Genomic DNA, 14,111 nt, shown 5'->3' on the forward strand with positions numbered 1-14,111 from the left:
GTATAGGGGAGAGTGGGGAGACTTGATCCCCGGGGACACTTGATCCCAATTCTGTATCTCGTCAGCATGTGGGTAAAACAATTAGCTTTGTTCTAGAAAGTTGTGCGAAATTAACTAAAACTCATTGTAGAAAACAAAGAAAAAAATTAAAAAATGTTTAGATTGAGTTACACACATTTTTCTAAAACGAGCTGCAAAAAACTTCCAAGAGATCTTTTTTTCTTTTTTTTGATATGTATAGAAAACACTCAAAAATTATTCAAAGAATATTTTTTATGCATAAATTGTTTGATAAACTTTTCAACTCCAAAACCCTTACGCATTTGACGTTAAATTTATCGTCATACTATTTTTACAATCAATTGTTTGAAAAAGTGCGTTTAGGGAGACTTGATCCATGCATTTTTACAGTCACTGGAGTCAGCCTCAAGATTAATTAATTGGGCTGGGTTTTCATACATAGTTTTCTTTAGTATAGTTGTACATAACTTACTACAGTTCGAACCTTTTTTCAAAAGTTTTGTAAACAAAACTTCCAGCTTTTTTAAACATGCTCAATTTTGGTCTAAAAAATAATATTTTAAGTATTTAAATATTTTACATACTAAACTTCTTATATTCTGAACACAACCGTACAGGTTTTATGTGAAATTGCTGTAACTTATAGAAAATTAAAACTTTGGATAAATAAGAAACATTTTTCTTAAGATTTCTTCAAAATATTGAAAGGGGGATCAATTTACCCCTAACATTTTGAAAATGCCGGTTTAAAATATTTTTTTTAAACGCTTGGCATGAATCGAAGAGTTTATCTGATGAAATATCCTTATTAGCCAAACATAGATGAATGTTTAAGCTTTCAATTCATGCAAAAAGTTTATAGTTTTGTGAGAAATTGACAGAGTTATGTGCGATACAAAAAAATGGGATCAAGTCTCCCCACTCTCCCCTAATAACAGTTTATGTTATCATAACAAAATTTGTTATTGGTCTGATATTGGTTGAAATCCAAAACAACTTTGGAATAACATTTCTTGTTATGGAAGAATACCTCAAATTGTTATTGGGATGATCGGATTAGTTGTTAAAATAACAAAAAATAATAACAAAGAATTGTTCGAAGAATAACTCAAAATGTTATTAGTCTGTTATTACAATAACAATCCAATAACAAAAAAATCATAACGACGAATAATAAATCTTGTTATAAATAACATATAATGTTATTGGCCTAGTATTTTCAAATAACAATAAATGTTATTCCCAAGTTATTTCCATCTGCTCGGGTTGCGGAATGGAAATGTTTGGTTGCTGTTCAATATTACTTCTAGTGGTTTACGATTCAATGCAAATTCCTTCATACCCTCGAAATTATATTTATCACTCAAAAATATATATAGAGTTTGAAAAATGACTTGTCAGTTTAAGTGGTGCCATTAGTGATGTTTACAAAAACAACCTTTACCGATTGATGTTTTTTCTGAAGCTAAAGAGAGATTGTCTTTAACGATCTCCTCTCACTTTAGTATGAGAAGTTCACCAGCAGTCTCGTAATCTCTCCAAAAACTGACTGTGGCGGCTTTTGTGGTTGAACGTTGTAGCGGTGGGATGATCGTGAAAGCGGGAATGAGAGAGAAAAGGAGAATGTCAAACGCGAGTGTGTAAACACAAAAGCTTGTTCGGCTGTGTGCGGCGCTGAGATTATCAATACGGAGAGAAGAGTAGTTACTGAGAGCTGATAGTGTGATATTTTAACAACACTGGATCATGAAATTATGCTTAAATGACTGATATTACTGTTCAAATCGATAAAGCTTTTTATAAAATAAAATAAAACTAGACATTTGTACTACCACTAAGGGTTTAAAATGGAGTTTCAAATCAACTATGCACAATTAAGTACAAAACCTTTTTTGACAGTTCGATCCAACATTGAAATAAAAAAAAGTACCGAATTCCTAAATTCTAGGAGCTTTGCCTCCTTTTCTTATTAAGTAATCCAAAAAAACCCCGAATTACTAAATAAGGAAAGGATCTGAAATGATTTAAATGTGTGTTTTTTTAGTTGTACTTAAAATGAACATAGAGTAGGACGTGGCAGTGCGTGGCCGAATGGTTACGCTGTCCGCTTTGTAAGATAATGATTCTGGGTTCGATTCCCATCTGCTGCAACCTTCCATCGGATGAGGAAGTAAAATGTCGGTCCCGGCCTTGGTTGTTAGGCCGTTAAGTCATTCCAGTTGTAGGAGTCGTCTCCATGCCATAAGTACAAACAACACACCAAACCAAGCCTACTCCGGTGGAATCGCTGGCGGCGGTTGGACTCGCAATCCGAAGGTCGTCAGTTCAAACACTGGGGTGGAAGGTTCCTTGGAGTAGAAAGAGGTTTGGGTGCTCTCCCCATTCAAGCCTTCGGACTCCTAGGTTCGAGCAGAAACTTGCAATAGAGACCATAAAAGACCCGGGGGTCGTTAATGTGGATGGTTTGATTTTTTTTGAGAACATTAGTTCTGATCACTTTTTTTTTTAATTCAAAGCAAAAAAAAAAACAGATGACAAGATAACATTCAACGGTTGACCAACTATGGTCCCCTTAGCTGTCAAGTAAAAAACCCACGTTAAACCCATTGGGGTCGTTCAAAACGTCATTGTGCTTAGAAATATAAGCTTTAGCGTTAAGAATAATCAAATCAGCAATCTAAACGTAATTTAATAAACAATTTTAAATCGTTTGTGGTCTTGAAATAATCAAGTATCAAGTTTTTTGCTCTTCACCGAATTAAAAAAAGCCTTTTTTGTTTCCCCCACAGTGGGTATTTTTTTTCTGGAAATTTAATTTTCTACAATCGATTGCACATTATTACGAATACTTTATAGAGCGTTGTTCAAATTGTTGATCAATTAAGGCATATTTTGTAAATATGACAACGATATAACTGCACAACTGAAACGGTGAGTAAAGCATTTTGTAATACAGTCCAGACTCGATTATGCGAAGGCCTCGGAAAAATTTCACTTCGGATAATCGAATCACGAAAAAAAAAATATTTTTTTCGTTGCCCAATTTTTGATTGTCGAGCATTAGTATGACTTAAAAACTTCTCTAAAATATTTAGAATTTTTAAATCCAATTTGGCGGTGCTAAAATATTGAAAAAAAATGCATTTTTTTATAATTTAAAAGACAATCAAATATTCAAATTTGAATTAAATGAGGTTGCAGAACGCAAATTTGGTGTTAAAAGTAAGAAAATAAAAAAAAAATACGAAATTTTTGTTTTGTGTTGTGATTCGATTATCTGAAGTCCCATACAAACCTTCGGATAATCGAAATTCGGATAATCCAAACTTCGAATAATTGAGGCTTCAGAAAATCGAGTGTGGACTGTACTTTATGATATTTTATTTTGTTTTTTGAACAGGTTGATAATAAAAAGTTTGAACAAAATATAAACAGAATATTGTGAAAAATCCTAGATTTTTCTTAACATTTAAAATCATTTCTATCGAAAAAAATGTTTGTTTTTAATCAAATGGTTAATTGTAGGAACATAAATTAAACCATTTCTAAAAAACAACATGCTGAAAAATTCTTTCTTATTTACTTTTTTAATTTTTGAGAATCTAGTTAAAACCCTGCAATGCTCTATTGCAATGAATAGAAATTAGATTGGACTTAATCTATAATAAAATCTATCATTTTAAACCTACCAAAAATCCGTGTTTTGCAAAGTTGGGAAAATTTTACATCGATTTTTTTTTTAAGTCTGCGATCAGCAGAGAAGCGAGTCAGACGTGCGTCCCTCCCAAACCAAAAAAGTGCTAAAAAGTGCAAAAAATGCCTCACGGCAAGAAAAAGAGGCGGTCCTCACCAGCAGGATCGGCAGATTTGAAGAAGCTAAAGAATGCCGAAGCGCTACCTGCAAAGCCAGGCAGTTTGAGCAAGGACGCTCAGAAATTGTCTGGAAACCAGTTCGCTACCCTCCCTGTGGACGTGAGCGAGAAGGAAGAATTTGAACGACGGGAAAAGTTGCCACCCATTTTTGTGAAAACATCGTCATCGGATTCGGTGCGAAAGTGGCTGACCGGGTTTATCAAATCTGGTGCTTTACGAGCTTCCATTCGCTTGTGTGCTGATGGACTCAAAATTCTGCTACCTACCAGAAAGGATTACAACTACGTTCGGGATTTCCTGAACAACACAAAGATTGAATACTACAGCCATGACGATCCAGGTAAACGCCCCATGAAACAGGTCCTCCGAGGCCTGTATGACATGGATGTGAGTGTGCTGAAAGAAGAGCTCAAAACTCTTAAGTTGAACGTGATCGAAGTCTTCAAGATGACGAGACACAACAAGGACATCAAGTATCGTGATCAACTGTACCTGGTTCATCTCGAGAAAGGATCGACAACGCCGTCTGAGCTGAAAGCAGTTCGGGCAATTTTCAACATCATCGTGACTTGGGAACGTTATCGTCCAGTGCACCGTGACGTGACACAGTGTTCGAACTGCTTACAGTTTGGACATGGTGGAAGGAACTGTTTCATCAAGAGTCGTTGTGCAATCTGCGGAGGTGAGCACAAAACTCAAGCTTGCGAAACAATCAACGAGAACATTGAAGCCAAATGCTTCAATTGCGGCGGCGACCATTCGACCAAGAATCGAAGCTGCCCAAAACGTGCTGAGTTTGTGAAAATTCGGCAGCAAGCGACGACGAGGCACCAACCAAATCGTCGCAAAACACCACCAACTTTCACGGACATGGATTTTCCTGCTTTGGCGTCACCTGGAGCGGGATCTGTTCGAGTGGTTCCAAATCTGCAGCCATTGCCGTTGAATCAGCGGCAAAAAGTTGCAGAGAATACAACACCTCCTGGCTTCAGTCAGCAACCGAGGGAAAACCAACCAGCATCAACGGATGATGGCAGTAGTGACCTGTTTTCGCCACAAGAACTTATGAACATTTTCATCGAGATGACAACAACACTGCGTGGTTGCAAAACTCGTGCGGAACAAGTAAGAACGCTTGGAGGATTTATCTTAAAATACAGTTCGTAGTTTACTCGTTCTAATGATTTTGAATATTTCAATGAATTTGCTTTTTTTAGTTTTAAGTTAGGATTAGTTGTGAAAGTGATTTTTTTTTTCTTTTTTACCCAAATGTATTCGATTCAATGCAAAAATGTAAAACAATTTGAAGTAAATAAATGAATGTGAACAGTTAATAAGAAAACGAAAAATATAACAAAGATGAAGAGCATGTAGCCATACCACTTAGAATGTAAATGAAATGTAATTATTATAAGAAAGTTCAATAAAGACATATTTAATTTCAAAAAAACATCGATTTTTCTTTTTAACACCGAAATATAATGCCAAAATATCGTCAGTTGACAAATGAAGCCTAGTTGGAAAGAATCTAGTAAATTTGAATTTCCTCAGTTTCTATCTATGTTTGATTGTGAGAATTTTCTCAGACATCTGAAATAAAACTATTGTCGGAAATGAACAAACATGGACAATGCTTTATAAATGAAAAAAAAAACTAGTTTTTAGTAAAATTAACCCATAAAAGGTTAAATTTTTTTGATGTGGCGTTTCATCGAGCACAATGGGAATTAATGTACAATTACAAACTTTGAATTAAAAAATCTTTTTTTTGTATAATTTCAATATTTTAGAAAAGTTATAACTTTGTTTAAAATAGTCCTCTGTCTGTGAAAACAATTGTCAGAGCTCTTTTTTTCTTGTTCAAAATTGAACTTTTTCAGAGTAATACTATTTTTATAAGCTGTTCTCATCATCACATATAACTTTGCTGAAGACATCAAGTCGATCAGAAAATGCGTTCCCCAGATATAGATTTTCGAATATTATAATACCATTTTGCCTTCCTCACTGAGGTAAGGCTATAATCCTGCTCTACTTAAATGTATGTAAACTATGTTCGGGTCCTACATCCGACCCATCTTTGGTTAAGTTATTAAAAGACCTTTCCAACGAGTCCAAAACATTGAAGATCTGGCAACCCTGTCTCGAGATATGTCCACTTAAGTAATATTGATGTACTTTTTTGAAGCCGGATCTCACTTAAATGTATGTAAACTATGTCCGGATCCACCATCCAACCCATCGTTGGTTAAGTTATTAAAAGACCTTTCCAACGAGTCCAAAACATTGAAGATCTGGCATCCCTGTCTCGAGATATGGTCACTTGAGTGACATTTATGTACTTTTTGGTAGCTGGATCTAATTTAAATGTATGTAAACTATGTCCGGATCCACCATCCGACCCATCGTTGGTTAGGTTATCAAAAGACCTTTCCAACAAGTTCAAAACATTGATGATCTGGCAACCCTGTCTCGAGGTATGGCCACTTAAGTGATATTTATGTACTTTTTTATTCCGGATCTATAAAATAGATTAAATGTTTGTACAATTCCATCACATCAGCCATTGTTGGAAATAAGTGAGGAAGGATCCAACCACGTAGGTGGATTAAGTTAGTTTTTGTATCAGCAGCTGTCAAATTGGTATGAAGACTTTAATTGACGAACTATTAATGTCAATTCCTTTTTCATTGGAAAGCCCCCAAAAGGTTTCAGTCTAATAAAATAATATTCATAATTACAATTTCAAACAATCTGCCGATTTTTTAGAGAATTATTCTCTCTCTGACAATGGTCATGGGTGAACCATCCTCGAATTCATCAAAGAAATCCATGAATGCTCAAAACATTGTTTTTTTGGGGAATCCTTTTGAAAATAATTCAAAGGGTGTTTTAGGGTACAGTTTTGTTGGCCACAAGATTACTCAAATCATACTGCTAGGTCTCCCGGAAAACATTTTAAAGGTAATTTAATTTGTATCGAAAACATTCTGGTATAGCATAGCATAGCATAGCATAGCATAGCATAGCATTGCATTACGGGTATGTACCACACGGTACAGGGTGCCATAAATTTCCACACTGTACTCCAAGGCTACGCCCAATCAGTCTACAGAAGATTTAGGAGGAAATTCGTTACGAAAAATTCTAGCATATTGTAAAAACCAAACGGCTTGCTACGAAGTTGGTTTAGTAATGTGAAACCACAGAATCACATGGAGAAACCCCTTAACCACCGACCATGTTTACGGTCCTTTAAGAGTAACCTGGCACTTTGCAGTAATGGCCTACAAGAACCACCTTCACCCCCCGATCGACCAGAGAGTTGTAATCCGTATGGATCTGTGGTTGATGTTGACATTGACTGAACGGGCGAGGAGCACTTTGCCCGATAATACCATCAATCAATGTTGAGCGTCGGTTGTGTGTGTGTGATTTCAGGATGGTAATGGTCTGTCGGCCTTTTGAATTTTCGCTCAAGTTGGAAAGCTCGACCCTGTCGAATGTGCTCAATTTCTGCTTTGGATTGGTTGTTGATGTTTAGAATTGCATCCCTTATGCTCACTGTACGGTTGTAAACTGGCATGGTTAGATGCAATTTTCTGCAGAAATTGACTTCTCGGAACACAAGTTCAATTGTAATCAGATAAGTGGAAAGTTTGCTGATTGAAGCTAATTTGAAACAGACGGGATCGTTTGATTTCGATTGCTGTTAATTTCAATTATTTCCAATCTGACCGATATAAAGCTATTTAAGCTTTAAATTTCACAAGCCATTTCAGATTCATGATTCTGAATGTGAAACGGTCGTTTGTTGAACCTCGGATTAAGTTGGCAAATATTGATTTATTTATATTTTGTCAGACAGCATTTGCGAACGCGCTTCTGCAGTTCAAACATTTTAAAATAATATCACCCTTCAGCAAACAGAAAGCCTCAATATCATTCGAACGATTCCAAACCGAATGCTTTCAAATGCTTTAACTGCAATTTCCATTGCGTTTGCATAAATTGCATTTTCACCACCCCCTTCTCGTCGATGGGGAGTCCCATTAATAAATTTGAATAAAATTTGACATGACTGCCGATGGGTGGCTTTTTAACGCGCGCGCGCCTGTCGTTGAAGGGGCTTAACCGCAAACGTGTCCAATGACTCACAAGTACCAGCACCCAGGGATGCTATGAATAAATCAATTAATTTTGCCTCAACTCTCTTTTCTGCCAGAGTGAGACAGGGGTAGGTATCGCTTTCAGCCAACACCTCACCGATCAACTTTAACAATGTGCGAGCTTTTTGGGATTGGCTGTGGGATGGATGGAAGGAAAAGGTCGAGCTTTCTTCGGGTGGTCCAACCCGGAGCAGACGACGACGTCAACGGCGAGGTCGTGGAACGTATGAATAATGAAAATGTCAATCAAACTCTTCTCAAGTTTGGCACAGTAGAATAGAAAGTCAACATTTTGTCTAAAATTATAGTTAAAAAATATTGTGTTTACACAAAATTTTACCTTAATTATCAGATTTGTCACTAAAATTCTTTAGTCGATAATTTTAACCAGCAATCTACTGCCCGTCCCACTGTTCACCAAACTTCCCGGCCTACACCCGGAGGAGTGCCAGTGCGCGCCTCAGCAGATCCCTTCCGGATCCGGCCAAAGCCAAACAGGATTTTGCCACCCTCCACCATCAAATTTCTTCACTGGTGCAGATTGCGCCCGGTTACCGCTCTTTTGGTGTACTTTATAGGTTTTCCCGGGAAGGACAGGCACACAATTTGCTGAACCTTTTTTTTCCCCCTCACAGCCGGGTTTAATCGGAGGACCGGAAGTTCCGAGGAAAATAAATGGAAATTCCTTAGCGCAACACCGGGGGGGGGGGATCACCGTGGGATCAATCGGATTTTCCAGTGAGGCTTCACAGGGGTCACAGATGTTGTTTGTTCTGAGGCGAAAGTTCCAGATTTTTCCTTTGCTGAAACTACTGGGAACATTGAAGAACCAAATAAAAGGATAGTTTTTTGAAGTATTTTTTTTAGCAAATGTATTTTTTCTCCATTATTTCTTGCAATGTTTTTAGAACAACTTCAAACAATGCAATAAATAAAACATTTAATGTTTTTAAAGCAATCAATATTCCTTTTGTTAAGATTATAAAAACCTGCACGTACTTTTCTAACGACTGCATTATGCGCCTCGTTGGAGCCCGTCCGGTCCAGGACACCACGTGACCATCAGCTGTAGCCAGAGAAACTGTGCTTTTTTGTGGACGATCGAGAACCATGCTTGAGGAAACAGTAACGACTATCGAATGGGTTGGGACCGCAGCGAAGCAAAACATAGCGTCGATGTTATCTTGTGTAAAAGGAGTGTCGATTTTCGAAATTTTTGAGGAAAATATTATGATTTTTCCAAACTCACCGAATACTTTTAACGCCAAAAGAGTGTGTTTATGTGTCAAAATTCTATCCATTTTTTCATCAATTTGTAGTTTGAGTGTTTTTGAACACGTCTTTTCGATGAAAGCTCAATGCCAATTACGACAAGAGAGTACGACAAACATGTTCCCGTATTCACTTTAAAGGATTCTAGCTTGTTATTATCTTTGTTCTGCTACTGACGGTTCTGCAGTCAGTTGCAGCTGAACAGAGGACATTTTTTATTGCATTTTCCTAACCATGCACCGGCGGCACTAAATGACAGTTTTCCCAGGGAAGGCGAAAAAAACCTGGTTCATTCCATGGATGATGAGGGAAAATTGAATTTGTGAGTGATTCCATAAGAAAATTAGATTTTTTTTGCTTTTCGAATCAGTTTTGTTTGAAACATTTGACTGAACATTATCTGTTTAACGTATTCCTAGATTTATTTAAAATAAATTTCTCGCTTTTTGGAATATTTCTTCCCTTATTTGGCATGGATTCTGCCACATCTGCAATGTCGATCTGTTTCGCTGATCTAGCCCGACGCGTCCCCCTCTTCCCGTAGCACAGGACTCCGCCGGACGCCGGAGATTTTGACGCTATTGAAAGGTTTTATCGCCGGACTCGCCCGTCGCATGTCAGCTTGTTATGCAACGGAAGGGACGGACCATGGGCGCACGGGTAAATGCTGAAAGGATACAAAAAACATGGAACGTTCCCCGCAGGATGAAGAACAGAGCTCGCTGTGTCGAACCGATGTTTATAGTCGGAAAAGGGTGTTACGATGGAAAACAAAATGTTCCCTTTTTGAGGAAAGAGGATTTCGATTTAACGATGTTGGCACCATTTTATTTCCCTCAGTCTTGAAGTTCCAGGCAAAGGTTTCATTTAAGGAAATGGTAAACTTTTGTTTGAGTTTCAACCAGGAATAAACTTTCTCCACATATTGTTATGCAAAAGTTACTCACCTGAAATGAAGAAGATCGCAATTTCGGATGCGAAACAAACAAGCATGTTTTCGAAATGATTACGGTGACGAAAGTTGAGCATATGTAAACAACTGCCGGGAAGAAATGGCAGTTTCTTGTCTTTTTTTTTGCTGTACGACAGAAGATTTTTTTTACTTTATAGTAGAGGTGGGCAAAATCGCTCATTTTCAGGAGCCGCTCATTTTTGCTCGCTCATTAAAATGAGCCGCTCTTTTCAATGGCTCTTTCGCTCTTTTTTAGAAATGTAGTTGAAAAGGCAAAGAATGTTGTGATTTTTGATGTTTTTATTAGAGTTTTATACATTATTGAAAAAAAAACTATAAACGAGAAGATTTGCCTGAAACCCAAACGTCAAAACGTTCGAATAATTAGATAAGGAGAGCACCTAAATTTAACCCTCTTCAACCCAACCCCGCCTTTAGATGGGCTTCGATTTAAAAAATCGCCAAAATTCTATTTTTCAACCAATTTTTGATCTTTAAAAAGCATTGGAAAGAAGAACTCTTAAAATTTTAGAAAATTCATGGATTGGAAGTTTTACTTGTTTTATGTGACTTTGCCAATGTTTTTTTAAAATGTATTTTTTAGGGGTCAATTTTACTGCCGCTCTAATCGAGTCCGTCCCATATGTAAAAACAGCCAGCCGAGAAAAACGCATGTCAAATTTGTCCCGCCCATGAGGCTACGTATTAGAATTTCACGAAAAAGTGGATTTTCTCCGATTTTCTAGAACAAAGTAATTCATTTTATTGGTGTTTCTGATAGTTTACATGATTTCGAATCAAACTGCATAATTACCTAAAAATTGACGAAATTACATATGGGACGGACTAGCTTCGAGCGGCAGTTTAGCTGTGTTTTTTACTAACATTTCCTATGTTTCAGGTAAAAACAAGTTTGCAGTATTTTGTTTGGTGTCCCAGACTATGCCTCTATGCATTTTTCTACAATTTAAATAGTAATGGTGCCATTCTATAGCAGAAAATGTGTAAAACGAGCAAAAAATTGAAGAAGTGACTGTAAAAACATGGAAAATTAGATAGGTCCAATAATTAAAATTTTCAGATTTTGCTTTTTGGGTGTTTTTTAAAACCCCTGACTCAAGGCGGTTTCAAAAACACCCAAAAGGAAAAATCTGAAAATTTGGTTTATTGGACCTTTTCCAAAAAAACTCGAGAAATGTAATGATAGGAGGTGGTACTACCAAAAACAAACATACACTAAACAAGATTAATGTAAACATACAAAAAATAAAACAAGAGACGTAAAGTTTTTCGTAGAACAAAAATGCTCTAGATGACCTCCTGAACACGGGAAAAAATAAATTTTGTTCTGCCTGAATTAGATGTTAGGCACTCAGATTCGTAACCCAAATATCATGGATTTGAATCCCAAGGAGGAAGATTTTTAAGTGCAAAATAAGTTTCAGGTTTAACCCATAAAAATAGTTCGTAATGATATTTGAGTTAGTATGGAATACCTATATTTTTGATATCTTTACAGTTTTAAGTTGTCTCGTAAAAAAATGATGAAAATATCACATTTAATCATGTGGAATTGTTTTAAGTGTTCATTAAGAAGAATATTTGTTTCGTGCAGTCGGGATCGAATTATGGATAAGTGTTTAGTTTTACATTAGCATGAACTAGGAATGTTTACACAAAATATCATAAATATGGGTCAAAGGACCATTTTACATAGGGGAGAGTGGGGAGACTTGATCCCCGGGGAGACTTGATCCCAAGCCTGTATCTCGTCAGCATGTTGGTAAAACAATTAGCTTTGTTCTAGAAAGTTGTGCAAAATTGACTAAAACTCATTGTAGAAAACAAAGAAAAAAATTAAAAAATGTTTGGATTGAGTTACACACATTTTTCTAAGAAGTGCTACAAAAAACTTCCAAGAGATCTTTTTTCTTTGTTTTGATAAGTATAGAAAACACTCAAAAATTATTCAAAAAAATATTTTTTATGCATGAATTGTTTGATAAACATATCAACTCCAAAACCCTTACGCATTTGACGTTAAATTTATCGTCAAACTATTTTTACAATCAATTGTTTAAAAAAGTGCGTTAAGGGAGACTTGATCCCTGCATTTTTACAGTCACTGGAATTCAGCCCCAAGATTAAAAAATTTGGCTGGGTTTTCGTACATAGTTTCCTTTAGTATAGTTGTACATAACTAACTGCAGTTTGAACCATTTTTCAAAAGTTTTGTAAACAAAAACTACCAGCTTTTGTAAACATGCTTAATTTTGGTCTAAAAAAGAAAATTTTAAGTTTTTAAATATTTTATATGCTAAACTTGTTATATTTTGAACACAAACGTACAGGTTTAATGTGAAATTGCTGTATCTTATAGAAAATTAAAAGTTTGGATGAATAAAAAACATTTTGCTTAAGATTTCTTCAAAATGTTGAAAGGGGGATCAAATTACCCCCAACATTTAGAAAATGCCGGTTTAAAATATTTTTTTAAAAAGCTTGGCATTATTCGAAGAGTTTATCTGATGAAATACCCTTATCAGCCAAACATAGTTTAATGTTTAAGCTTTCAATTCATGCAAAAAGATCATAGTTTTGTGAGAAATTGATAGAGTTATGTGCGATACAAAAAAAGGGGATCAAGTCTCCCCACTCTCCCCTAATCATTCAAAATGAGTCCCTTTGGTCACCCTTGGTGTATACAGTCACCGGTTTTTCGCTTTAAATATTTGCCTTCATTTTGTTAACGAAAAGATACGCAAATGTTTCAAAATTTGGAAAGAGAATAGTGATGGAGATTCCATCGGGTACATAATCTTGGTGCGTTCACGAGAAATTAAAATTTAAGCAAATTTCTTACAAATGATCGCAAAATTTGCAAAGCGATGTACTCATTTGTTAGTTCTGCGTCTATTCTATCCAAATACTTTTAAAAATAATGAAAATATTAAGCAAACCATAGATCGAATAAATTTAATACATATATGGTTTTTGTTGTGCCTCGGATTTTAAATCACCACAATTTTTTATCCAATCAGTTTACATTATTTTATTATAAATAGATTTATTTTGATATTATATTTGTAACAGATTTAAAAAAGCTTGAAAATAAATTTTTTAATTAGTTTTTTACTATGTAAAACACAAAAAAAGATCAAATCAACTTTACCAAAAAAAGATAAATAAAAATTTTCAGATAACTTTTCAACTGAATGTAACAAATATTTTTCAAATCATCTGTTACCTCTATTTAAACCATTAGCGCCGACTGGGATACCGATTGGCCCCCAGTCTGAGTATCGATTTTTGGTCAAATTTTGAGTTTCCATGAAAAACTATTATGTAAATTCAAAATATGGCCACAAGTTGATATTTCAACACTTTAGCTCAAATTTTGAGGGCATCGTCTGATTCAGTGGGCAAAATTTCGTGGAAAACCATGAATTTTTGAATTTGGTTAGGGTGGTCCATCACACTTTTCTCTTGATATTTTCAAATAGATATATCTAGAGTTCATGAAAAATACCCATGCATTTTTTTAGCATTTTTTTAGCTAGATTTTCCCTTTCGAATGAAATTTGGCGCTTAAAATTCGACCTACGCTTTTTCGAGATATTTAAGATTTTAAATTGCATTTTTTTTATCCAATTGACTTTACAAAAAACGAAAATGTTTTTCTTAGAGATATACTGCCCCTGATCGCATAAATGTCCCATATGCATTTTCATCGATTTCGAGTTATTGATGCAGTTTGGTTCAAAATCGTGTGCTCTTTCAAAAGAGCCTATAACATCCAGTACTTTTTTCTAGAAATCAGGAGG

Source organism: Culex quinquefasciatus, chromosome 3 (assembly GCF_015732765.1).
Source record: "Culex quinquefasciatus strain JHB chromosome 3, VPISU_Cqui_1.0_pri_paternal, whole genome shotgun sequence".
NCBI lineage: Eukaryota > Metazoa > Arthropoda > Insecta > Diptera > Culicidae > Culex > Culex quinquefasciatus.